The sequence below is a fragment of the Oryctolagus cuniculus genome, chromosome 3, assembly GCF_051225735.1.
Source record: "Oryctolagus cuniculus isolate XC-2025 breed Fujian yellow rabbit chromosome 3, ASM5122573v1, whole genome shotgun sequence".
NCBI lineage: Eukaryota > Metazoa > Chordata > Mammalia > Lagomorpha > Leporidae > Oryctolagus > Oryctolagus cuniculus.
This window is the reverse complement of record NC_142869.1, coordinates 53,277,795-53,304,531: the sequence shown is the minus strand read 5'-3', so window position 1 is coordinate 53,304,531 and position 26,737 is coordinate 53,277,795. Positions and strand designations below refer to the sequence as shown.

General features: G+C 39.2%; 1 long non-coding RNA gene across 3 annotated transcripts in view; it reads left to right on the top strand.

The window, feature by feature from the left end:
• The window catches only part of LOC149127340 (uncharacterized), a 329,372-nt gene that overhangs the window by 129,300 nt on the left and 173,335 nt on the right, over positions 1–26,737 (top strand). Inside the window, exon 3 of one of the 3 annotated variants that reach the window (XR_016231478.1) lies at positions 15,901–16,057. The exons of the other annotated variants lie outside the window; for them this stretch is intronic. This is a non-coding gene — a long non-coding RNA (uncharacterized LOC149127340). Of the gene's footprint in view, positions 1–15,900; positions 16,058–26,737 lie in introns of those variants that run through there. 3 annotated transcript variants of the gene reach the window in all.

The following is a 26,737-nucleotide window of genomic DNA, read 5'->3' as shown; positions in this document are numbered from 1 at the left end:
CAAGTACCTGGGCTCCTGCCACCCATATGGGATACTGGGGTGAAGACCTTAGGGAGTTCTAGATTTCTAACTGTGGCCTGGACAAGCCTGGGTCATTGTGGCCAATTGGGGAGTGCACCAGCAGAAGGGAGATCTCTCTCTCTCTCTGTTCCTCTCTTTCTGTGTCACTCTGCCTTTTAAACAAATAAATAAGTCTTCTAAACAGGAAAAAGATTGGCTGGGGCATCAGCAGAAAGAAAAATAGAAGCCTGTATTTGCATATCTTCTGAAATATGGTTTGTTGACTTACCAGGAAGACAACTCACTAGGTTACTCAATTTTATTATGTCTAATTTTAAAAATAATTTTATTATTTTAAAGGTTTATTTATTTATTTCAAAGGCTAAATTACAGATAGAGAGAGGAGGAGAGACTCTCCCTGGTTCACTCCCCAAAGAGCCCCTATGGCTGGAGCTAGGTGGATCCAAAGCCAAGAGCCAGAATACTCCTCTGGGTTTTCCACGCGGATATAGGGGCACAAGCACTTGGGCCATCTTCCACTGCTTTCCTAAGCGCATTAGCAAGGAGCTGGATTGGAAGTGGAGTAGCTGTGTCTCAAAACAAATATAGTTCATTTCAAACTTCAAACTGAATTTTAAAAACCCAGTTAGATCCTGTTTATGAGAAATATACCTAAACATGATTATACAGAAAAATTGAATGTATTGAAGTGGAAAAACATATGCTAGCAAAACTGAACTCAACTAAATATTTTGTGTCACTAATAAAAGGCAAAATAGACTTTAAGCCAAAAAGGACTTAACTTTTTAAAAAAAGATTTATTTATTTATTTGAAAGAGTTATACAGAGAGAGGATAGAGAGAGAGAGAGAGAGAGAGAGAGAGGTCTTCCATCTGCTGGTTCACTCCCTAATTGGCTGCAATGGCCGGAACTGCACTGATCCAAAGCTAGGAGCCAGGAGCTTCTTCTGGGTCTCCCATGCGGGTACAGGGCCCAAGGACTTGGGCCATCTTCTGCTGCTTTCCCAGACCACAGCAGAGAGCTGGATCAGAAGTAGAGCAGCCAGGTTTAGAACCGGTGCCCATATGGGATGCTGGCACTTCAGGCCAGGGCATTAACCCGCTGCGCCACAGCACTAGCCCCCTAGGGTATAACTTTTACCCTTGATCATAGCCAAAAGGCGGAGAAGCAATGTAACTTTTGAATAAAGACTTCATTCTCTTAGAATAATGGATTTGACTTTCATCACTTTCTTTTATATATAAATATAATTCCTTTTTATAGTTGTGCAATATTTCATTGTATAGATATATCACAAATCTATTCCTTTCCTAGGTAAGGGGCATTTATGTTATTTTCAGCTTCTGATGATATTAACAATATTATTTTTAAATTACCATAGAAATTGTGTGACTGTAGATTTTAATTTTTCTTGGGTAAATTCCAAAGTGTAGGATTGCTGGGTTATGTGGTAAGTGTATGTCTAAAAAGGTATTGTTTTCTAGAATGTCAATACTATTTGATTTTTGCTCCAGCTGTGTGTGTTCCGGTTGCTTTGTTTCTGGTTGCTTTTGTTCCAGACACTTATCAATGTCCTTTTTTTTTTCTCTTCTTACAAGCATTTTAATAGATGTATACCCTTATAGAGATTTTGTGATTGCCATTGTTTGTTTGCTAAGTGTTTAAATCTTTGGCACACAGTGGTTTGTACAGTTCCTGTATTGTCTTTTAATATTTGTGGAGTCTATAGGATTATTTCCCCATTCATTCCTTATATTGTTAATATGGATTCTCATTTAGTTCAGAATATTTTCCAGGTTCTCATGGGATTTCTTGTTTGACAAATGCATTAAATTTCAAAGATTTGAGTACAGGCTATTCTGAAGGGAAAAAGAAAATGGGAGGAAATTCTTTGCATATATAGACAAGTTATAGAATTGTAAGTATTCAACTACCTCATAATGATCCAGAAATGGCTAAACAAATCTACCAATAGAAAGGAATGAAGACACAAGAAAAGACATATGATTATATAAGAACTCAGTAATTACTAATTGTGAAATAACCAGGTTTTTAATAAATTGTTCTGGATAAAATTAAATATTTTTACTTTGAAAAATTTATAATTTGTGCATATTAAACATAAATTTCAGATGGCTCAATGATCAAAATATGCGAAAAATATCTTTAAAATGTATGTAGAGAAATGTAGGAAAATTTCTTGTTTTAGAAAGGACACATAAAGCACAAAGCTCAAAGAAAATCATTGTTGACTTTGACTCTGTTAAAGTGAAAGTCTCTGTACTGAAAGATAACATGAAGGGACTTAATATAAAATAGTAATCTGAGAAGAAATTTATAACACATTACAATTTACAATAAAAATACTCTTAGTAAGAAAACCTTGAAATGAATAATAAATTATTTATAGTATGAAAGTAGTATGAAATGAAAATGAAGCTAGAGTGGCCGGGGGCAGAGGTAAAAAGGTGTTGAATCTGAATAGCTGAGGGAATTGCTAAATAAATTTGAAATACCATGTAAATATTTCCTGTTAAAGAAATGATTACGTAAATTATGGTGTATTTATTAATAGGCTATTCTCCAGAGATTAGCAGAATAGGCCTAAATGAATCTACTTTTTAACAAAAATTTACTTATTTGACAGAGTTACAAAGGGAGAGAGAGAGAGAGAGAGAGAGAAAGAGGAAGAGAATCTTCCATCTACTTGTTAAACCCCCAAATGACCACAATGGACAGGGCCAAGCCAAGCCCATGCGAGGAGCCAGAATTTTCTTCTGGGTCTCCCACATGGGTGGCAGGGACCCAAACACTTGGGCCTTCTGCTGCTGCTATCCCAGGCCATTAGCAGGGAGCTGGATAGGAAGTGGAGCAACTGGGACATGAGCCATTGTCCAAATGGTATGCATCTTTTGCAAGTGGCATCTTTACCTCCTATGCCACAGTGCTGGCTCCTAAATGAATCTACTTTGATACATTTTGAAAGTGTAAGACCAAACTAAAAATTAAGCTACAAATATGTATTTATGTAATTTTGAATGCAAATTATAATATTAATAACTATAAATATATGGTAAAAGCAATAAAAAGGAAGACAGGAAGGATATATATCCTATAAAGATAATAGCTGGGGGCCGCTGCCATGGCTCACTTGATTAATGCTCCGCCTGTGGCGCAGGCATCCCATATGGGCGCCGGTTTCTAGTCCCGGTTGCCCCTCTTCCAATCCAGCTCTCTGCTGTGGCCAGGGAGGGCAGTGGAGGATGGCCCAAGTCCTTGGGCCCTGCACACGCATGGGAGACCAGGAGGAAGCACCTGGCTGCTGGCTTCTGATCGGCACACGCCTGCTGTGGTGGCCATTTGGGGAGTGAACCAGCGGAAGGAAGACCTTTCTCTCTGTCTTTCTCTCTCTCACTGTCTATATCTCTACCTGTCAAATTAAAAAAAAAAAAGATAATAGTTGGCGCTGGAAAGGGAGGGAGGTAGATAGAAGGGGAGAAATTATACAGATAAAAAGACTGGGGAATCAAGAAACTTCCTGTATATCTACCATTTTTTAATTTTTTCAATATGTTTCCAAAACAGTTAAAAATTAGCATTTTTTAAAAATCTTGGTATTGGGTACAAATTTTTTTTTAAATGTTAAAAATACTTCATAATAAAGACAAGAAATGTAAAAACAAATGAGACACAGTTTTTATTTTGTATTCTGTGATGAATGATGAACAATTCTATGAGTTGGAGTGCAGACAAGCAAAGACTTTCACATTTCTCCTGACTTTACACATAAACTTCAACGTGGTGTCACAGAGGGAGTGTATAAACTAGAGAAGTAAAAGCCAAGAAGGAGGGAGGATCCTCCTATTACTAATTACTAAAAGAAAGATGGATGAATGAACAGACAAAAGCATGGATGAAAGAGAGGGATAAAGGATGGGGAGAAGGGAGGAAAGGAAGAAAGAAAGAAAAGGAGGAGGGATGGGAGGGAAAGAAATGGAGAGAAAAAAAGAAGCAGAGAGAGGGAGAGCTAGATGGAGAGAGGGAGAGAGAGAAAAAGAAAGAAAAACAGCTACCGATTTCCTTACACAAACCCATGTACTATCAACCTATTAACAAAATTAGATAATATTTTGCTATTTATTTTAAACTTATTTTTCTCCCTTGGGAAAGGGAGAAATTTTTGAAAAGTATATTCAGATGAAAATGCTAATTTTGTTTCCCTGAAAACCATATGCTAATAGATAGTCAGGTGAAAAAGTTTTATTTTCTCTTCTAGAACTATTTTATTCAGTTTAATTTAAAACATATACTCCAGGGAATATATCATACTGGATTTAAATCTTTAAATTTTGTAGTTTCTTCATATAAATTTGATTTAGAGAATTTCAATTTTTAAATGCAAAATTAACTTGACTACTAGTACAGAATAAAATTGTAATTTTTTGCCATGGAAGATCTTCTTCCCATCTGTCCTTCTCTCCTGTTCTACTTTGTCTCTCCCAAACACAGGTACCAATTTCTAACATCAGTTTTTCTTTTATTTTAAATAACATTTATAATCATTTATAAGAAATAATTATTGATTATCAGAATTAACCATTTAGATCATTAATACAGTCAAAAATGGTTGTGCACATATTCTGGGCTGCATTTTAAAATATGTAATTTCATCAATTATAATAGTAAATGATTACCCTGGCTGTGAGAAACAAGGGTAGAAGTGGCTGATGCAGTGGTTGATATTATATGTCAAACTGGTTAGGCTACAGTGATCAGTTGTTTGGGCAAGGAGTTGCTATGAAGGCAATTTTTAGAAATAATAAACAGTTAAATCAGTTGACTTTGCATACAGCAGATTGCCAACCAAAATGTGGTGGGCCAAATTTTCCCAGTGAAGGAATTCTCGAGGCTGCAACATGAAAATGCTGCCTGAGTTTCCAGCCTGTGGCTCTGGAATTTGGCCTCAAGATTCTAACATCAACTTATACCCATGTTTCCAGCCTGTTGGCCCAGCTTAGGGGTTTCAAACTTGCCAGCCCCCCAAATCATGTGAGCCAATTCTTTAATCAGTCTCCCCACTTCGGTCTGCCTCTGATTTTAATTATAGATATGAATATATCTAGATAGAAATCTGTTTAGCTATACAGGAGTTGTAGAATTTGAAGGGTACATGATACCTAGAGCCTAGGCTGAATCTCTCTACATGCTTCTCTGTCTTTAAATTTCTTCCCTCCAGGGACATGTAGATGCAAGGAACAGTGAGGAGGTCCCTTAAGAAAAGCTGTTCTGATGATTGCAGAGCTGTGAGCAAGATGAAAATGTATATGAAGCCATTTTCTAGAGGGGCAGGAAAAATAAAAGCAGAAAAAGGAAAAGGAAAGCAAATCTTTGTATTGTTGGCCAATAATTATCAGCATGGAAAGGGAGAAATAATTTTCTAATTTTTCTAAGACCTGGTGAGAAAAAATGGGGCCTCCATATTCATGTAATTCAGCCTGTGTGTACTGAAATGATTGAAAAACTGAAAAGCTTTATGCCCACTGGAGTAAGGAGGATGTGGACACTCCACCCTTTCCTCCTCCTGTGTTTGAATCTTCCTTTGTGTTCTATTTTGTGATCTGGACACTTGGGAGATGAGTTTTCTGGAAAGAGCAGCTAAATTGTTTGCAGAAGGGAGTGAATAGGGGAGCTGAATAATAATTGAAAATTTAAATGATTTATTAGGGTTTCCTACACACCAAGTTCTACCAATAAATAGATGAGATCAGTTTTTTCATCTGTGAAGTGAAAGAATTGGATGTCCTCACTAGATGATCTCTACACTGTCTTACAGTTTGAAAATTCTATGAAACTAGACAGTGCAAAGAAAAATTGGTTCAAGTTCCTTCTTCTCTGTTCATTTCAGTATAGACAGTATTATAATTTGCTTTGTTATTTCTGTGTGTACAGTAGTTATTACACAAATAAAGAGCATGCAGATAATGTATTTCATAAATCTAAATTAGCAAAGTACTACTCATAATAGACTGTGAAGACAGCCAGAAGTTTAATAGTATCTTTAACCTATATTTTTAGCTTCTAAGGTCTAAAACATAATTCATAGTAGTTAATTTAAAAGAGAGCCTTGTAAAATAGTTAATAGGATAAAAATTTACCTTCAAATTTTTTCTTCATTTCTAGCCTGGGACAATTTTGAAGTGTCATAACTTTTATGAACCTTATTTTCTTTATCTTTAAAGTTAAAATAACAACTTATACACGTGCATAGTACAGGATAGTATTATATGTGAAAATTGCTCACATGTGCAATGCTGGACTCTTTCATTCCAAATAGTCTATACATTCCTTCTTTTCTTTTCCCTATCATTATGATCTATCCATCAGATTTTGTCTGTTGCCAAAATGGTAAACTTTTGTATCATAATTAAAGTGTGTGTGTATGTCAGCGGAGACATGAGAAAGGGAGGATATTTTGATATGGAAGCTTTGTTTCTCATTGTGGATAACAGTAAAATGTCTGAATTATTGTTCTAGGATATCTTATCTTTATCCTATGTGCAATTATTCTCCAGTTTATTAACTTTTTCTTTTAAAGAAGCTTCTGACGTGTACCTCTTTCTGTTTTCTGCTATCACCTCAGTTTAAGCTTTAATCAGTTTTTTTCTTAAGATTTATTTATTTATTTTGAAAGGCAGAGTTACAGAGAGGCAGAAGCAGAGAGAGAGAGAGGTCTTCCATCCACTGGTTCACTCCCCAAATGGCTGCAACAGCTGGAGCTACGCCAGTCTGAAGCCAGGAGACAGGAGATTCCTCTGGGTCTCCCATGTGGGTGTAGGGGCCCAAGGACTTGAGCTATCTTCTACTGCTTTCCCAAGCCATAGCAGAGAGTTGGATCGGAACTGGAGCAGCCAGGTCTTGAACTGGTACCCATATGAGATGCCAGCACTGCAGGCAGCGGTTTTTACCACTATGCCATAGCGCCAGCCCCAGCATTAGCACTTGTAAGAGTATGCTTTGTCTATTCATTGGAAATACATTTATGCTTATTTAAGGTCTCTTTTAAGGTACTGAAATTTGGTCCCTAGTCTTTACATTTTTTTCCTTTTTTTAACTTTTATTTAATGAATATAAATTTCCAAAGTACAGCTTATGGATTACACTGGCTACCCCCCCCCATAACTTCCCTCCCACCCGCAACCCTCCCCTTTCCCGCTCCCTCTCCCCTTCCATTCACATCAAGAATCATTTTCAATTCTCTTTATATACAGATCAGTTTAGCATATATTAAGTAAAGATTTCAACAGTTTGCACCCATATAGAAACACAAAGTGAACAATACTGTTTGAGTACTGTTTGAGTTCCCTCAGGTTTAAAGAAATCACTGAATTTATTTAAATTTCTGATAGATTTGTTGGTGGCATGGATTTAATGTGAAAAGCCTGTATCTTTATTTAAGGAAGTAAAGACACAATCCAGGTGGGAAATATGTTAGCTTGAGTTGTTGATCAGGGGAGCTACTAAGGTTTGTGTAGGTCACAATCAATATTATAGTAGTTATGGAAACAGGAGAGAATACTGTGAGCCTTAGACCTTAGGGAGCTCTGTAAACCACAGGAAGAATGCAGAAGTGGAGGGCCAGAGTGTTCTCATTTAGATTAATGTAATTGTAAGAATTTGTTTAGAGTGAACCTCAAGTATCATACTCCACATAATATGCAGTATGATGCCTGTGGAAAGAATTTGTCAGATTTTTGAAAATCGTGTTCTTTAGATATTTATTTTTTACCTTCCAATGCATTCAGTGTTTCACCCTCAGAAAAATTTGTAGTATATAATTCTCTGAAATGCAATTCTTACTTGCTTTGCAAACTACAGATTTCTACAATCCAATTTGGAGAAGTCATTCAGGGAAGCTTATCAGTTCTATAATTTGCAAAAATAGTATTTATTAGAACGAATACACTCACATCTGCTAGCTTACTTCCTAAATACTTGCAATGTCCTAGACTTGGCTAGACTGATGCCAGGAGCCAGGAGCTCAATCTGTGTTTCCGACATGGCTGGCAGGGAGCCAATCATTGAGATATCACCTTCTGCCTCCCAGGGTGCAGCTGGAATCAGGAGCAGAAAAAGATTTTTTTTTAAGATTTATTTATTTGAAAGTCAGAGTTACAAAGAGAGAGGAAAGGCAGAGAGAAAGAGAGGTCTTCCATCTGTTGGTTCACTCCCCAGTTGGCCGCAACGGCCGGAGCTGCACTGATCTGAAGCTAGGACCCAGGAGCTTCTTCTAGGTCTCCCATGCTGGTGCAGGGCCCAAGGACTTGGACTATCTTCTACTGCTTTCCCAGGCCATTTTCAGAGAGCTGGATTGGAAGTGCAGCAGCCAGTGCCCGTATGGGATTGCCAGCGCTTCAGGACAGGGCTTTAACTCCGCTGTGCCACAGCACTGGCCCCTAAGCTTGATCTTTCTAGGTCCTTAACGTCAATCTATCTTTCGAGAGGGGTTTTAGTTTTTACTTTGGGATAGATTTTTACAGCATTAAGTTCCATTCAAAGATGTTTTGAAACTTGTAAGTAAAAATTAAAACTCAGGGTTAGCATGAATGATTCTGAATTAGTTGGAAAGCAATCTAAGTCTTCAGTGGAATCCTAAAAATGATAATGAAGATGTTGATCAATTTTCTTCACAATAGTTTGGAATTGTTAAAAGTAAAGGTTGTTTTTTTTAACCAGGTTTGCTGCAAATACAACACTTTGCCAAACTTTTAAATCTCTGTCAAATAAGTTGTTAGGATTTACATACTATAATAACTTGATTTTGTCACTATTTTAAAATTTATCATATATTAGTGGAGTTGAATATGTTTTCATTTTATTATTGCTAATAGCTCTTGCCTATCTTGCTGCACTACAGCCTTTTTACTTTTTATTTGTTGAATTCTTTATTTTTTAACTTTTATTTAGTAAATATTAATTTCCAAAGTACAGCTTATGGATTACAATGGCTTCCCCCCCCCATAATTTCCCTCCCACTCGCACCCCTCTCATCTCCCGCTCCCTCTCCCATTCCATTCACATCAAGATTCATTTTCAATTATCTTTATATACAGAATATCGATTTTGTATATATTAAGTAAAGATTTCATCAGTTTGCACCCACACAGAACATAAAGTATAAAATACTGTTTCAGTACTAGTTATAGTATTAATTCACATCGGACAACACATTAAGAACAGAGATCCCACAAGAGGAGTAAGTATACAGTGACTCCTGTTGTTGACTTAACAATTTGACACTCTTGTTTATGGCTTTATTTGGTAGAGCCTTTAAGCCTTTGAATATAATGCAAATTAAAAACGTGTTAAGTCAAAAAATAAATAAAATACTATTGAAAAAATCCAAAAAATTATAGATAAAAAATTAAATCATAGAAAGACCATAGACCATACATAAAAATTTCATTATCAGAAAGTTAGCCACCATCTGAGAGAGAATATTCACTTATATTTCTTCATCCCACAACTTTATTAGGTATAAATTTTGTAACTTAACAAATTAAAAGCCTGAAGCCTCAGAAAGTGATTGCATCTTAAAAAAAAAAAAAAAAAGAAAGAAAGAATTGATTAAGGGAAAACTCAAGAGTTCAAATTCACTTTTCATTTTCAAGCTCCATTCTTACCAACAATGCTGTCTCCCAGAGGCAATATTTAAAATCAGGAAATATTGTTTTTCAGCCCCTTAATATACTGAAAGTAACTGTTTGCTTAAAAAAAGTGAAAAAAGGCCAAAACAAATGCAACAAAGATTTGTTTCCTTTTTTTTCCTGTGTTCCTCAGCTGATGTAAAGTTTTGATGTTAAAACTATAAGTGAAGTTTTCCATTAAACAGAAAACTCCTCAGCAGAGAACTGTGTGTTCTTCAAGGGAAAAATTATTTGTTTTTATGTAACAGTGTATGCTAACTAAAATGTGGTCTTCATTTTCCCTGCCAAACATTGATGAGGTGATACAAAAAGAACAACAACAACAATAAATCCAAACCAAAAACAACTGTGGTTTTCCTTTCTTTTTTAAAAATAAGCTGCAAAGAGTGAGGACATGAAAACTTGAGGTTACCTTTTAGGTAACGTTTATTTCCTGAGTGCCTTCGGTTTAAGAAATACACAGAATGCACATAACCATTGCTAGTGTGAAAAGCTTGAGATCACTCAAACAGTATGTATTTTATCCTAAAAATCTGAGTTCCATGGACAATATAAATTGTTGAATGAATATAAATCATTATGTGATTAATCTGTGTCATGTATCTGTTTGCTAGTTGCTTTTTAGAGAAATATTTATTAATTTTTTATATGTACATAGAGATGTAAATATTCTTGTTCTATTTGAGGGATAGGCTAGAATTGGTCTTAATTAGAATAGCTGAGGTTCATTATAGAATTTTTATAGGGGCTGGTGCCATGGTGCACTCGGTTAATCCTCTACCTGTGGTGCCAGCTTCCCATATGGGCTCCAGTTCTAGTCCTGGCTGCTCCTCTTTCAGTCCAGCTCTCTGCTATGGCCCAGGAAGGCAGTGGAAGATGGCCCAAGTGCTTGGGCCCCTGCACCTGCATGGGAGACCAGGAAGAAGCACCTGGCTCCTGGCTTTGGATCGGCTGTTGCAACCATTTGGAGATTGAGTCAACAGAAGGAAGACCTTTCTCTCTCTCTCTAATTGTCTGTAAATCTACCTGTCAAATAAATAAATAAAATCTTTTAAAAAAAGAATTTTGCCGGCGCCATGGCTCACTAGGCTAATCCTCCGCCTTGCGGCACCAGCACACCAGGTTCTAGTCCCGGTCGGGGCCCTGGATTCTGCCCTGGTTGCCCTTCTTCCAGGCCAGCTCTCTGCTGTGGCCAGGGAGTGCAGTGGAGGATGGCCCAATTACTTGGGCCCTGCACCCCATGGGAGACCAGGAGAAGTACCTGGCTCCTGCCATCAGATCAGTACGGTGCACCGGCCGCAGCTTGCTGGCCGCGGCAGCCATTGGAGGGTGAATCAACGGCAAAAGGAAGACCTTTCTCTGTCTCCCTCTCTCACTGTCCACTCTGCCTGTCAATAAATAAATAAATAAATAAAAATAAAAAAAAAGAATTTTTAGAAAACAAATATGCAAGAAGAGGAAATATATTTATAATTCCACTAATCTGCTTTTGTGAATTGCTTAGAGAAAATATTTACATTGAAATGCTAAAGCCATATTGTGGCTAATACATTAAAGATGGACAACAACTCTGCTGGCTAACATCTTAAATGAGACAGGAGACAAATGATGGGTACAAAATCAGTTTTAGAAAAATCAAGGATTATAGAATTTCTCAGAGCAACTAATTACAAGCTGTCCTCCATATACAACTGAGATTTTATGTCACTGTCTTCCCAAGCACTTTTCATATACCAAGTGTTTCATTTGGTAACTAGTTAAGTAACTGTAAGAGTTATCTTTGTTTTAGGTATGGCTAAGTCCTGATTTTAGGACTCAGACGGTGTATTGCTGGCTAGTCACATATCCTTTCATAAAGCCTGCATTTCTAGATACTCCCAAACTTAAGTGTACTCTTTTTACTTGAAATACTTTATTTGCTAATGTAAATAACCTATGACTACAAGTGAATAAGAGCTCAAACAGAACAGTCAAATTGAGTTCAAAATTATGATAGGTGATACCTAGTGATTTTAGCCTTGATGGTCAACTAAATGAGAACATAGACATGAAAGGAAGATTTTTAGAGTAGGCTAAATTTGAAAATTTAGACTTTTACCCTGACTAAAGTAATTGTTTTGTTTTGTGTTAAATGAGTTGAAAGTTAATTTTCTTCCTCATCTATTGTGTACTCTGTTAGCGCCAGACAAACCAGCTCAAAACTCTGTGTTTTCTGTCCCTGATATATATCATTGCATTCCAGACACCTTGGATTATATTAGCAATTTTGGGGAGCCAGCATTGTGGCATAGAAGGTAAAGCCTCTGCTTGCAATGCTGGCATCCCCTACAGGCACTGTTTCATGTCTCAGCTTGCTGTACTTCTGATCCCACTTCTTGCTATTGGCCTGGGAAAAGCAGCAGAGGATGACCCAAGTTGTTTGGATGCGGGAGACCCAGATGGATCTCCAGGCTCCTGTTTCACCTGGCCCAGCCCTGGATGTTGTAGCCATCTGGGGAGTGAACCAGTGGATGGAAGCCCGCGCTCTCTCTCTCTTTCTCTCCTTTTTTCTTTGTAACTATTTCAAATAAATAGATATTAAAGAACAATTTTCTTTCCTCTTATTTGTTAACCAATTCATTAGTTGCTCTTTTCCTCTTTCTTGCTCTTACTATTTCTTTGTAACAGCTGTCCTCAAATGTTCTGAAAGAATTCATCAACCGGTATGTCTGATTAAAAGAAGAAAGGTATAGCAAATGGTTCAAATGTTCAAGAAAATCAGTTAACCAAACAATCAATCAACAACTTGTATATCAGTGATTTTTTTTATAAGTGGGAAGTATTTCTACTTCTACATCAGTTCCTTTGCCTCTTTTAATTGTCACAACCAGAAATTATGGATTTGATGTGGGCTGTGATCAGAGCAGTCATAAAATGAGTAGTTTTCATTTCTTAGTATTCATTAATAGATTTTTCTAAATATTGTTTTTATTATGGTAACACATGTGTACCATAAATCTTAACATTTTCATCATTTCAGAATGCACAATTCAGTGGCATTAAGTACTTTCATGTTGTTGGGAAACCATCATCAACATCTGTTTCCAGAGCTATACATCCCAAACTGAAATTCTGTATTCATTAAACAATAATTACCTATTTCTCACTCTCCTTATCTGATAATCTTTATTCTACTTTGTGCCTCTATGAATTTGACTCCTGAATACCTAACAAAAATGGATCCATACAATATTTGTCCTTTCATTTCTAGCTTGTTTCACTTAGTTAAGTTTATTGCTTGTTGTAGCAGGTATCAGAATTGTTAATGGAGCTTTGATTCTAACTTAATGAAGATTTTTATATGGTTCATTTAAAATTGCAGTGATTTTTAAGGAGACATTTCCTCTGTCTCAAAGAATTGATAAGATAAAGATAAGATTTTTTTTAAAAAATTGATTGCTTTGTTCATCAGGTTATTTGAGCGAATTTATGAAAACTTTCGTATCGTAGTATAGTTTTAAAAAACTATATAGTGAATGAATTAGCTACACAGAAAATTATTTATTTGGTTAAAATCTCACAAGAAAGTAGTTCCAGTATGAATATCTTTATAAAAATGGTCACAGGTCTTTGTTTGAAATTAGGATTTTTTTTCATAGTAAATGTTACTGTGACTCAAAGAATACAATCCTTAACTTGCTCCTTTTGTTAATTTTAAGATCATCGGCCGGCGCCGCGGCTCACTAGGCTAATCCTCCGCCTAGCGGCGCCGGCACACCGGGTTCTAGTCCCGGTCGGGGCGCCGGATTCTGTCCCGGTTGCCCCTCTTCCAGGCCAGCCCTCTGCTGTGGCCAGGGAGTGCAGTGGAGGATGGCCCAGGTGCTTGGGCCCTGCACCCCATGGGAGACCAGGAAAAGCACCTGGCTCCTGGCTCCTGCCATCGGATCAGCGCGGTGCGCCGGCCGCAGCGCGCTGGCCGTGGCGGCCATTGGAGGGTGAACCAACGGCAAAGGAAGACCTTTCTCTCTGTCTCTCTCTCTCACTGTCCACTCTGCCTGTCAAAAAAAAAAAAAAAAAAAAAAATTTTAAGATCAGATTCTAGCACAATATGATAGAATTCCTGCATCTAGCAAAAACATTATTTTCATTAAACAAAGAAAATAAAACAGGATTTTTTTAGGTTTTCACTGGAGTTTCTTTTTTATTGATTATTGTGAAATGTTTATTTATTTGAAAAGTAGAGTGATGGAGAGGCAGAAGCAGAAGAGAGAGAAAGAGAGATAGAGAGTGAGTCAGAGAGAAAGGTCTTCCATCCACTGATTCACTCCTGAAATGGCCTCAATGGCTGGCGTTGTGCCAGTCCTAAACCAGGAGCCTGAAGTTTCATCTGGAACTCTCACATGGGTGCAGGGGCCCAAGGACTTGAGCCATCTACCGCTGCTTTCCCAGGCCATAGCAGAGAGCTGGATCAGAAGTGGAACAGCTGGGACTTGAACTATCCCCTATATGGGATGCTGGTACTGCAAGCAGTGGCTTTACCCACTATGCCACAGCCCTGGCCCCTAGATTTTTTTTTTAAACAATGTATTTACTTTGAAAATTGGAGTTACAGAGAGGGAGGGAGTGTCAGACAGAAAGAGCAAAATCTCCTATCTGCTGGTTCACTCCCCAGATGGCGGCAATAGCCAGTGCTGTGCCAGGTCAAAGACAGAATCCAGAAGCTCCACCCAGGTCTTGCATATGGGTGGCAGGGGCTCAGACATTTAGGCTATGTTATGCTTCTTTTCCCAGACAGTTAACAGGGAGCTGGATAAGCAGTGGAGTAGCTGTGATATGAACTGATACTCGTATGGGACGGTGGTGTCCCAGGCAGTAGCTTTACCCACAATGTTACAATGCTGGCCCCTTCACTACAGGGGCTGGAATTGTGGTGTAATGGGTTAAGCTGCTGCTTCCAACACCAGCATCCCATATGAGCACCAGTTCATGTCCCAGCTGCTCCACTTCCAACCCAGATCCCTGCTAATGCACCTGGGAAAGCAGCAGAACACTGTACCCATGTGCGAGAGCGCAATGAAGCTCCGGACTCCTGGTCAGGCCTTTGTGACCATTTGGGGAGTGAACCAGAGGATGGAAGATCTCTCTTTCTCCCTCTCTCTCTCTTTCTGTGACTTGGCCTTTCAAATAAATAAAAATCTATTTTTTTTTTAAAAAAAAGCACTTATATTTGATTATTTGCCTAAAATTCAAGTCTGTCCTGTAGCAACAGCAAAATTATGTAATTTATTCAGTTTTGAATACAGTATAAGCATGAATTCATTAAAGTTACTCATTTTGTGTTTTTCTGACATGAAATGTATTTTGTTGTAATAACACTTTGTTATTACACATTTTAATTTTGTCATATTACATTTTGTGCAATTTTTCACATACATCTTTTTACCATGTTTATTAACTAATTTTACTGAGCACTTGCCACTTTATTGTTTTAGAAAATTAAAACAATTATAAAGATGAAAAGTTATCTTTATTTTTTTGAAATATTTTTAAAGTACTGGAGAAGATAGAAAAATAGATCATTGTAATGCTATGTGATATGTCCTATAATAAGTACTGGAGGATAACAGCATGTAACATAAAGAAACTGAGGATGCTAAGAAAAACATAGGCTGGGGGCTGTTACTGTGGCACAGCGGGTTAACACTCTGGCCTGAGGCGCTGGCAACCCAAATGGGTGATGGTTCTAGTCTGGCTGCTCCTCTTCCAATCCAGCTCTCTGCTATGGCCTGGGATAGCAGTAAAAGATGGCCCCCTGCACCGATGTGGGAGACTCGGAGGAAGTTCCTGGCTCCTGGCTTCGGATTGGCGCAGCTCCGGCTGTTGCGGCCAATTGAGGAATGAACCATCGGATGGAAGACCTCTCTCTCTCTGCCTCTCCTCTCTCTGTGTGTAATTCTGACTCTCAAATAAATAAGTAAATCTTAAAAAAAGATTTTTTGGCCCTAAAAAGTTAAATACAGTAATAATCAGGAATCTGTAAAAATATCCACTGAATACTAAACATCAATAGTTTTAAGTGTACACATAAAACTATGTGTGGTGGGAATTGTCTCAGCACAAAAAATTGCCATTTGAGAAACCTTCATCCTATATCAGAGTGCCAGGGATTGAGTTACATTTTTGTTTTCAATTCCAGCTTCCTGCTTCTGTGCCTGTGAAGGAACATGGATGGCCCAAGTACTTGAGTTTGTGCCAATCATATAGGAGACCCAGATGGAGTTTCTGGCTTCCAGCTTTAGCTTATCCAATCCTTGTCTGTTGTGAGCATTTAGGGAATAAACCAGTGGATGGAAGATCTCTGTCTCCCTCTCATCATTCCTCTGCTTCTCTATGTCAATCTCTCTTTAACTCAGCATTTCAAATAAATAGCTAACTTTGTTTTTAAAAAAGTTTGAAAGAAATTTAAGAGCAGTATGGTTCTGTGACAGCATTGAAATGAAGGTGTGATGTGACCAGAGCCTAAGAGACCAGTCTGACTTACACTTGTGATAAGAGTGGGAATGGAGCACAGAATGTTGATTTGAGACGTCATTATGAGACAGAAGTAATAGGACTTGATGGTTGGCATGGTGTACAAATGTAGGGAGAGGAAAGGATTGAAAATGACTTTTAGTCTTTGTGTGTTGAGAACACTACAGAAGGAGGTTTCATTTATTGTGATAGGAATTTGGGGAAACATAGGCTTGAGATAGGGTGGAGAAAACTAGGAAAACTGGGAGAGGGGATTATCACCTAAAGGAAAATTTTCAGTTTTTCATAAAGGGGTATGGTCATTGTTTTCTGATGCTTCTGATCTTAAATAAGGACTAAGAGTGATAACTGACTTTGGGGATAAGGAATTTGTTGGGGAGCTAAATGAGAGCATTTTCAATTAGAACAGTAAGGATAGCAATCAGGTTGAGTTTGAGGACTGAGGGACAGATAGATAATATTGGGGAAAGCTTTTAATAACAACTTATTTAAGACATTTGACAAAGAGATTAAAAAAACAAATACAGAGAGGTAATAGCAGCAGTCATCAGGCCAGTATGCATGTCTTAGCTTTACCACTTATTATTTACATGACTTCTAGCAAGTTACCCAATACTAAGCCTAATAGCTTTGGTATTATCAAAATAAATTATTGGATATCTTCCAATGGAATACTAGTACCTCTGCAAATTACTTAGTTTTAAAGAGATGGTCTCTTTTTTAACTGACTGATGGCTGTGTGGTAACCAAAATTTACTTGTAGAACACTGGCAAGTGAACAAATACTTTTTTGTTTATAAACATGCAAGCAAATTTTATCTAGTTGAGATTAAGCTGATTTTTCCTCCTGCTGTGGAAGAAACCAGGTTTTCAATCCATTTTTAAATTTGTATCACCATTCCTCTACTTCATATAAATTTGTGGGTTTTTTTGCTTTCCTTAAATTGACTGTAACAACTGTGTTGTTTCTTCATTTAACAAATGAATTAAATAAATTGTTCATACATTTTATTTTCTACTATTATTTCACTAATAATTTTTCTAAGCCATTCTTTTTTTCTGCACCTATAGGCACTCCTAGTATTTATGTATTTGGTCATTTGATGGTATCTCATGGAAACAAACACTGTTTTCCAAGTTTCTAATTTTTATTCTTTTTTTTTTGTCTGAGATATTTCAAAAAGCCTTTTCTTTGTTCTGCTTCTCCAAGTCTGTTGCTAAGGCTTTCTACTGTATTTTTTATTTGATTAATTGAATACTTCATTTCTCACTTTTGTTTTTCTTCAATATCTGTGTACAATTTCTTGTCCATACATGTACAGATTTCCTTTTTCATTTAACTTTTTCTCTTTGTTTTCAAATAACCTTACAATCATTTTTTTGAATTCATTTTCAGGCTTTTTTTAAATTTCACTTCTTCATGTCTAATATTAATATATCATTATGTTTCTTTTAAGGAATCATATTGCCTTCCTTGTTCATATTTATTGTGTTTCTACATTGATATTTACAAATCTGTGTGTCACTTGTTATTTACTCCGTGGTTTGCTTTTTTATTTTTAAATTTAAGGCTTTAGTCTTGAAAATGTGCTTCTGTGGCTTGGTGGAGTACCCTTGGCTTAAACACTGGAGCTCCAGGGATGCTTCCTGGGTGGGGCTAGGTGTGGGGAGCAACTCGGACTAGACTAAGTTACTGGAATTAAGACTTATTTTATGTATCTGCTCTCCCACAATATGGCACTGGGAGAGGAGGAAACAACTTCTACACAGCTGCCTCCAGTTCAACCAATAAACTGTAGGACCTGCTCCTGATTGGAGGAGAGCAGCGTACTCGGCGTGTGGGTAGCAGAGTTGGGATTGGTGGAAGAGGACTATAAAGGAGGAGAGAGACAACATGCACCAGGAACATCTATCTGAAGGAACACCTGAGCAGCCCCTGAGAGAGCCGGCCGGTGGTGTGCCGCTCCCCCGCGGAAGTGGGGAAAGTGGCAGGGGGAACTGCCCTTCCACGGAGGTGGAAGGGATGGTAGCCAACCCGGGAAGAACCAGCAGCAAACCCGGGGAGGGCCGAGCAGACAAAAGAACAGCGCAGGGTCCTGTGTCGTTCCTCCACGAAGAGGGGGAGTGACATAATGGTGCCGTGACTCGGATATGAAGCCTAGGCAGGGTTTAGTGTCGTTCCTCCACGAAGAGGGGGAGCAACATAATGGTGCCGTGACTCGGATAGGAAACTTAGGAGGGAAGAAACGGGAAGAAGTGGGAAAATACCGAAGAGAGAGACTAGCAAAGAGCCTAGGGAAAAGCCGGACGGAAAAGGTGCCGGAAGAAGCTATTGAAAGCCTAGGCATAGACTTGGATACGGACTGTGGGAAAGAAGTTAGGATTGAACGCTAGGAATGAAAGTTAAAGTGAAAGCAAGAAGAAACTTAGACTCAGATACGGACTGCAGGTTGAAAGCGAAAGTGAAAGCTGGAAGAAACTTAGACTCGGATAGGGACTATGGCGGGGAAGCTAGGAGATTGAAAGCGAAAGTGAAACCTAGAAGACTCGGATACAGACTGTGGGGAGAAGCCAGGAGAAATGAGAGGGGAATGTTGTTGGAAGAAAAGTTAGGAAACATACCGGGTAGAGAAAAATGTTAGGGAAATTGAAGCTGCGGGGGCACGCCGAGGCGGAGACGTAAGCCAGGTTGGAATTCTTCAAGTCAGCCCGGGGAGCAAAAGGCGAAAATCTGGAACCAGAGGTGAAGACGTGGGCCAGGTTGGAATCCGTCAGATTAGCCCGGGGAGCAAAAGACGGGAAGCCAAACCGTAAGGCGGAAACGTGAGCTAGGTTGAATTTGCCAGGTTAGCCCGGGGAACTTAGACTGAATACCTGTGGCAGAAACGTGAGCTAGGCAGTGTGACTCGCGGAAGCTGCCGCGCGCAGAGAGCGCGCAGGGCATGAATGGGGAGAGCGCACGGGGCGCTAATAGAGAGAACATGGGGCTAGTGCGAAGGCCGTGGTGCCGGCGCGAAGGGGCGCGGAGACTGCGGAGCTTGCGCGAAGCCGGGAAGCCGGGCAGATGCGAGAAGCACGGGCTGAAGCGGCGTAGAGCCAGGAAGCCGCCACGGGGCGAGGCGCCGAGAAGCAGCCTCGGGGCGGGCGCCGGGAAGCCGCGGGGATAAGAGAAACAGAAGTTTAGAAATAAAATGAGAGAAATAGGAATGCTGGTAGATAGAAGTAAAATAGGAGAAATAGGAATGCCTGGAGATAGAGAAATAAGAGAAAAATAAGGCCTCCCCACAACATGGCAATGAGAGGGCTCGGATTCGGTCTGCCTGATTAGTAAGACGATAAGCACCTGGGGGTGGCTAGCAGCTTATGTGCCGCAGGTCACCGAAGACAGGCACGTTATCAACACCAATAAGTCTCCCCACAAGACGGCAATGAGAGGGCTTGGATTCAGTTTGCCTGATTGGTAGGGCTTGTAAGCACCTGCAGGCAGTTCTAGCAGAGCAGAGCATGCGCTGCAGGGCACCGAACACAGGCACGCATCAGCGCCTAAAAACCTCCTCACAACATGGCGAAGAGAGGACCCGGATTCGGTTTGCCTGATTGGTAGGGCTTGTAAGCACCTGTGGGCAACTCTAGCAAGCAGAGCAGAGTGTGTGCCACAGGGCACCGAAGACAGGCGCGTATCAACGCCAAAAAATAAAAAGAAAGGGGGATCTGTGGGGAGCAACTCGGACTAGACTAAGTTACTGGAATTAAGACTTATTTTATGTATCTGCTCTCCCACAATATGGCGCTGGGAGAGGAGGAAACAGCTTCTACACAGCTGCCTCCAGTTCAACCAATAAACTGTAGGACCTGCTCCTGATTGGAGGAGAGCAGCGTACTCGGCGTGTGGGTAGCAGAGTTGGGATTGGTGGAAGAGGACTATAAAGGAGGAGAGAGACAACATGCACCAGGAACATCTAAGAGGAACATCTGAAGGAACACCTGTGCAGCCCCCGAGGAGCCGTCCGGCGGTGTGCCGCTCCCCCGCGGAAGTGGGGAAAGTGGCAGGGGGAACCGCCCTTCCACGGAGGTGGAAGGGATGGTAGCCAACCCGGGAAGAACCAGCAGCAAACCCGGGGAGGGCCGAGCAGACAAAAGAACAGCGCAGGGTCCTGTGTCGTTCCTCCACGAAGAGGGCGAGTGACAGCTAGGGAGCTTTGGCCACTTTTTGTTGGTGGGATAAGATTCCAGAATGACACCCAAACTGGCTATAATAGAACACCTCTGGCTACAGTTAGTAGGAGGAGGGATGTTGGGATTGGACAGTGTGCTGAGTCCTAGCCCTTCTCTGTGCTAGAGTGAACCAGCTAATTCATGGGTCTAGAATGAGCTTATGGAGCCTGTGCAAGCAATTCACCCTGGCATGCACACCATACAGAGCACCGACTGACATGGTAATGTGTCCCTCAAGCCCTCTATGACATGTGTCCCCAGCGTGCAGGGAGCTGTTTCTACAGTCGGAACACATGGGTGTACAGTTACCCTGCCACAATCTGCATCCATTTCAGCTCTATGGCCTATGACCAGGACTGTCACAGTCTCAGGGTGCAGAGTTTCTTCTGTCTGCCCTTCAAGATGCTCTGTCCCCCAGCATGAGCTAGCCAACATTTGCTGCTAGGACAGAGACTGGCTGCAGCTCCCCCTCAGCAAATTGAGCCTGGTGCTTGGTGGGGGGAGTGAAGGGAAGCAACGTGGTCACCCATCACAGAGCAAAATAGTCACTTAGTCTTCCTCCCTATTCCTAAGGCCAGACTCAAATCCAGTGAGGACTGTAGAATTCTCAAAGTCACCAGTGGTGGGCGCCACAGCAACCTTCTCTCACCTTACTGTGGGAAGAGGGTGGTGCTTCCCAGCTGTGTGTTGGTTGTGTATATACAGGAGTTACTGGTTGTGCACAGCTGGTGGCTGTGTGTCTGTCCTTACGTCTAGCTGCTTCATGGAGTCTATGCTGTATTCTTTTTATTCTCCACTGAAAATTTCTCTAAATCAGCTATCTAGAACTATGGACCTTCCTTTGTTTTTTGGGATCATTCTGTGGTTGAGGTCAGTGTATCTTCTCACTGTTCAGCCATCTTGGATCTGGGGTACACAGTATCATTTCAAATAGCTGTCTAATATTCTCCTAAGTATGGTATTAATTGAATCAGTCATCACCTTCTGAGTATTTTCTCAAAATTTTAACATCATATGTAACATTGCAATGAAAAAATCACATAAAGCTTCAAATATTCCTTAAAGGGTGCTTTATTAGTTTATACGTAGTATAACATGAGTTGGTGATCATCTATGTAATCGTTAATAAGGAAATGTAAATGTAAATGAAAAAGTTCCTTTATTTGCTTATAAAACAAATAATACTGAACTTTTAATGCATTCATTTAAAATTTCTGTTTTTCAAGTACATCCATGATGATATACATACTTCTGTTTCTTCTCTTATATGTACATTTAGTTGTATGATGTTAACTACTATTTTAAAATTTAAAAATTATACATATGATAGTATGCTTCAAACATGAACCAGGTAACTTTGTGGTAGCTTTCCTTCTATATGTTATATTTAACTACTTTTTCCTTGTCATTTGTCCTCATCTATCTGATACTCAATTTCTAAAATTTTATGGAATATCTAATCTACTATCACTACTCTTGTTCTGTTTGTCTTTACAGATTGATGGCATTAAAATGATTTTATGTCTCTTTAATGGAGTTTTAGAGGAACTAGATATGTGCTTATTCTTGCATATGTTTAACCAGAATCTTCTTTTCATTCCTTTTTTAAAAATTAAATTGAGAAATGATTGTATATATTTTAAGGATACAATGTGATGATTTAATGTGTGCATTACATAATGCTTATTTACAATCAGACTGACACATTCATCACCATCCATGCTGTTCATTAGATCTTGAGAACTGGTTCTCTTATCCCTCAAAGTTTGCACTCTTTGTTCAACAAACTCTGGTTACCAACAACCTCCAGCCTCAGGCAACCACATTCCTCCCTCTGCTTCTGCTTCTCAGAACAACTTTCGTTTTAAGATTTATTTATTTATTTGAAAGACAGGGTTACAGAAGGAGGGGAGAGAGAGAGAGAGAAGAGAGGGGAGAGGGGAGAGAGAAGAGAGAGAGGAGAGAGAGAGAGAGAGGGGAGAGGGGAGAGGGGAGAGGGGAGAGAGGAGAGAGAGATGAGAGAGAGAGAGAAGAGGGGGAGAGGGGAGAGAGGAGGGAGGAGAGAGAGAGAATCTACCATCAACTGATTTCACTCCACAGATGGCTACAATGGCCAGGTCTAAGCCAGGCCAAGGCCAGGAGCCAGGAGTTTCCTCCAGGTCTCTCGTGTTGGGGGCAGGGAACCAAGCACTTGGGCTGTCTTCCACTGCTTTCCCACATGTATTATCAGGGAACTGGAGCAGAAGTGGAGCAGCCATGATGTGAACCCACATCCATATGGAATTTTGGTGCCACAGGTGGCAGCTTAACCCACTACTCCACAGCACCAGCCCCAGAATACAACTTTTAAAATATATATGTATATTGAGACCATACATTATTTGTCTTCCTGTGTGTGGCTTGTTTTACTCAGCATGCTTCCCTCTGGGTTCATCAATGTTTAAAAAATGGCAGTATTTCCTTCTTTGTGTGTGTGTGTGTGTAAGTGTGTATGTGTATCACATTTACATTTCCCATTCATCTGTTGATAGCCTGTTTATATATCTTGGCTTTTATGAATAATATTGCAGTTAATGTGGAGGTGAGGAGATCTTTTCAAGACACAGATTTCATATTCTTTGGATGTTTATCCAATAATGGGGAATGGGAGAACATATTCTACTTCTGTTTGTAACTTTTTTGAGTAACCATTCTGTCACCTCCTTTATTAAATTTACTATTTCTTTTACTCCCTCTAGGAGAGGATAACCATATTGTAATTAAAAACTTTGTTTTCCAGGATTATTATTTTAGTTTCTTTGTGTACTTACTTAGTTTTGTGAGTTCCTTCTATGTTTAATTTGTAGAAATCATATGTTCTGCTTTGTGTCTTATTAATTCTTTCCAGCTCACTCTGTTGACTTTTTTTTTTTTTTTTTTTGGACAGGCAGAGTGGACAGTGAGAGAGAGAGACAGAGAGAAAGGTCTTCCTTTGCCATTGGTTCACCCTCCAATGGCCGCCGCGGCCGGCGTGCTGCGGCCGGCGCACCGCGCTGATCCGAAGCCCGGAACCAGGTGCTTCTCCTGGTCTCCCATGGGGTGCAGGGCCCAAGCACTTGGGCCATCCTCCACTTCACTTCCTGGCCACAGCAGAGAGCTGGCCTGGAAGAAGAGCAACCCGGACAGAATCCGGTGCCCCGACCAAGACTAGAACCCGGTGTGCTGGCGCTGCAAGGCAGAGGATTAGCCTAGTGAGCCGCGGCGCTGGCCCTCTGTTGACTTTTAAATTACAGAAATCCTGATCTTGGTTCCAGAAATTCCTTTTTGTTCTGTTAGGTAGCTTACTTAAGACATCTAATCATTTTTTGTATTAAAGTCCTATTTTTCGCTACTTCTTTTCCTTCCTACCTCCCCCCTTACTTCCCCCTCCCTCTCCTCTCCCCTCTCTCCCTCCCTCCTCCTTTACCTCCCCTCTCCCTCCCCTATTCTCTCTCCCTTCCTCCCTCCTTCCCTCCCTCCCTCCCTCCCCCTTCCCTCCCCCTTCCCTCCCCTCTCCCCCTCCTTCCCTCCCTCCCTCTTCCCTCCCTCCTTTCCTTCCTCCCTTCCTCCCTTCCTTCCTTACTTCCTTCCTTCCTCCCTCCCTTCCTTCCTTCCCTTAATTTGATAGAAGCCATCTGTTGTAGGAGATACAGAATCTAACATAAATTTGACTCTCTGGCTTGCCAACCATGGGATAGCTGTGCTTGTAGTACCCAATATTTCATAACAAAGCATAGAAGGATTGCACTGATGTGCAGGTGTTATCAGTCACTTTGATCTATGCTTACTTGTTTTGATAGCCAAAGAACAATCAGTCTTTTCTTAGAATAGAAACTTTTTTGTTCCCTTTTGCTTTGATCTTTCTGAAGTCCGCTTGAGTTACTTATTTCCACTCAATGTACGTTTCTTAAACACCTGTGTAGGCAAAATTTGTGGACCAGTAAGTAGTAAAATATAAAGTAGGAATAGGCTGGCAGCTAACACACTTGAATTGAGATGTGGGCTAAGTTTTCTAGGTTCTTAAGTTTTACCGTTGTGAATGGTGAGAAGCTATTTTTTCAACTTTCTTGGTATTCTTAAGTGGATAGTATTATTTTAAAATTCTCCTGCTTCAGTAATGTCTTGCATATTTTCATATAATAATGTTTTCCTAAGTTGTTAATTTTTAAAAATATGAATATGGATTTTAATGGTTGTAGAACTAAAAAGTATATGTTTGTTTTTCCTGTAACCATGTCGATATTTCTAGAGACTCATTAGCAGAAAATTATATTTATTGGAATATGTTTTAAATAAAGGAATAGCTTCATCTTCAGGTTGTAAACAATTATGACCCCATAAATTTTAGTGTTAATTAAATTAGTTAATTTGGGTCTATTAATAAATAGAAATACATGTAACTGGGTTTTAAAAACTGTCCTTTATACATAAGTAACTATTGACACATGTGTATATATCAAAAGATATATGGAAATAAAAGTTTAATTTGCATTTTAAAATGATTTTTAGGGAGGAGAGAACCTCCACTTTGACTATGACCTTGTCTAAACAAGATAAGAGTCGGAGAACTCAGAGGGCTTCCATAGCCTTGGAAACTCATGACTGGAGCATAGGGAGATTACTGATGCCATAGACAGGAGTGTCAATTGGTAAAGTCAACAACAGGAGTCACTGTGCACTTACTCCTCATGTAGGATCTCTGTCCTTAATGTGCTGTGCATTGAGATTTAATGCTATAACGAGTACTCAAACAATATATTTCACTTTGTGTTTCTATGGGGGTGCAAACTGTTGAAATCTTTACTTAATGCATACTAAACTGATCTTCTGTAAAAAAAAAATTATCAATTCCCAACTTGACTCTCACTGGGATTAAACATGACAATAGGTCTGATCTGATTTCATCATCATTTAAAAAAATCATCTATTATTTTTCACTTTATGTTTCTGTGTGGGAGCAAACTGTTGAAATCCTTACTTAATGTATACTAAGCTGATCTTCTGCATATTAAGATAATCGAAAATGAATCTTGATGTGAATGGAAGGGGAGAGGGAGTGGGAAAGGGGAGGGTTGTGGGTGGGAGGGACGGTATGGGGGGGAAGCCATTGTAATCCATAAGTCGTACTTTGGAAATTTATATTCATTAAATAAAAGGTAAAAAAAAAAAGTGGAAAAAAAAAGAAAAAAAAAGATTTTTAGCATTGTAATAGTTAAATGCTTCTTAAGTGTTAGAATTAAGGTTAATTTATTCTAGAAGTCATTAATAACTGCATGAAATTAGAATGACTACTTCTTTTGTTAAGCTTTATGGGGATATAATTGATCATTTTATTAATTATTTTACTGTGAACATCATTTAAAATAGCTTGCTTGTAATACAGCATGCCTCCTGGTTACATTGTTACCATGACAACAGTATTGTTCTTTTCCTAGTTATCAGCATATGATGCAGCTTAAAACAGCATGGAGTTAAGTAGTAAGAGTTCCATCATTGTGCTCTTTCTGAGACCATAAGACTTAAAACAATGTATTACTTCTTCACTAAATAAGGGGTTAGATAATTACAGCCCATTGGCTAAGATGCTTGTTTTTTGTAAGTAGTCTTATTGAAACACAGCCATGCCCATTTCCTTACATATTTCCTATGACAGCTTTTGTATTACAATGGCAAGCTTCATTGTGGCAACAGGAACCATATGACCACAAAAAACAGAAATAATTAGTATTTGGCCATTTACAACAAATTTAGAACACCCTATCATTAGATTTTGAAGTTAGCCTTGTAAAACACCTACTGATTTGACTTATCTCTTGAAATGTCTTTAAGCATCTATGACTTTGATATAGAACACTTTTGTGTTGCCAGCCTATTGACTGTAGAATGCTGGTTATTATACTGATTTCCTTTTTTTTTTTGCTTTTTGTATTAATATAAAGAGAACAAATTTCATGTAATTCATAGATACATTTCTAAGAATATAACAATGCTTTTCTTCCCTCCCACCCTCCTCCTCTTTCTTTCTTTTTCCCTGCTAATTTTTGCAATAACATACTTTCAATTTATAATCACAGCTTAATAGTATACTACATACAGCGTTCAACAAGTAAAAAGTAGAAAGACCACTATTTCACAGGAATATAGAAAATGTGGTACATACCCAGAATTGACTACTTCTCAACCATATTAAAAGGATGGAATCTTGTTATTCACAATAACATGGATGGACCTGGAGTTCCTTATTTGTAATGAAAGTAAGTCAACCATAG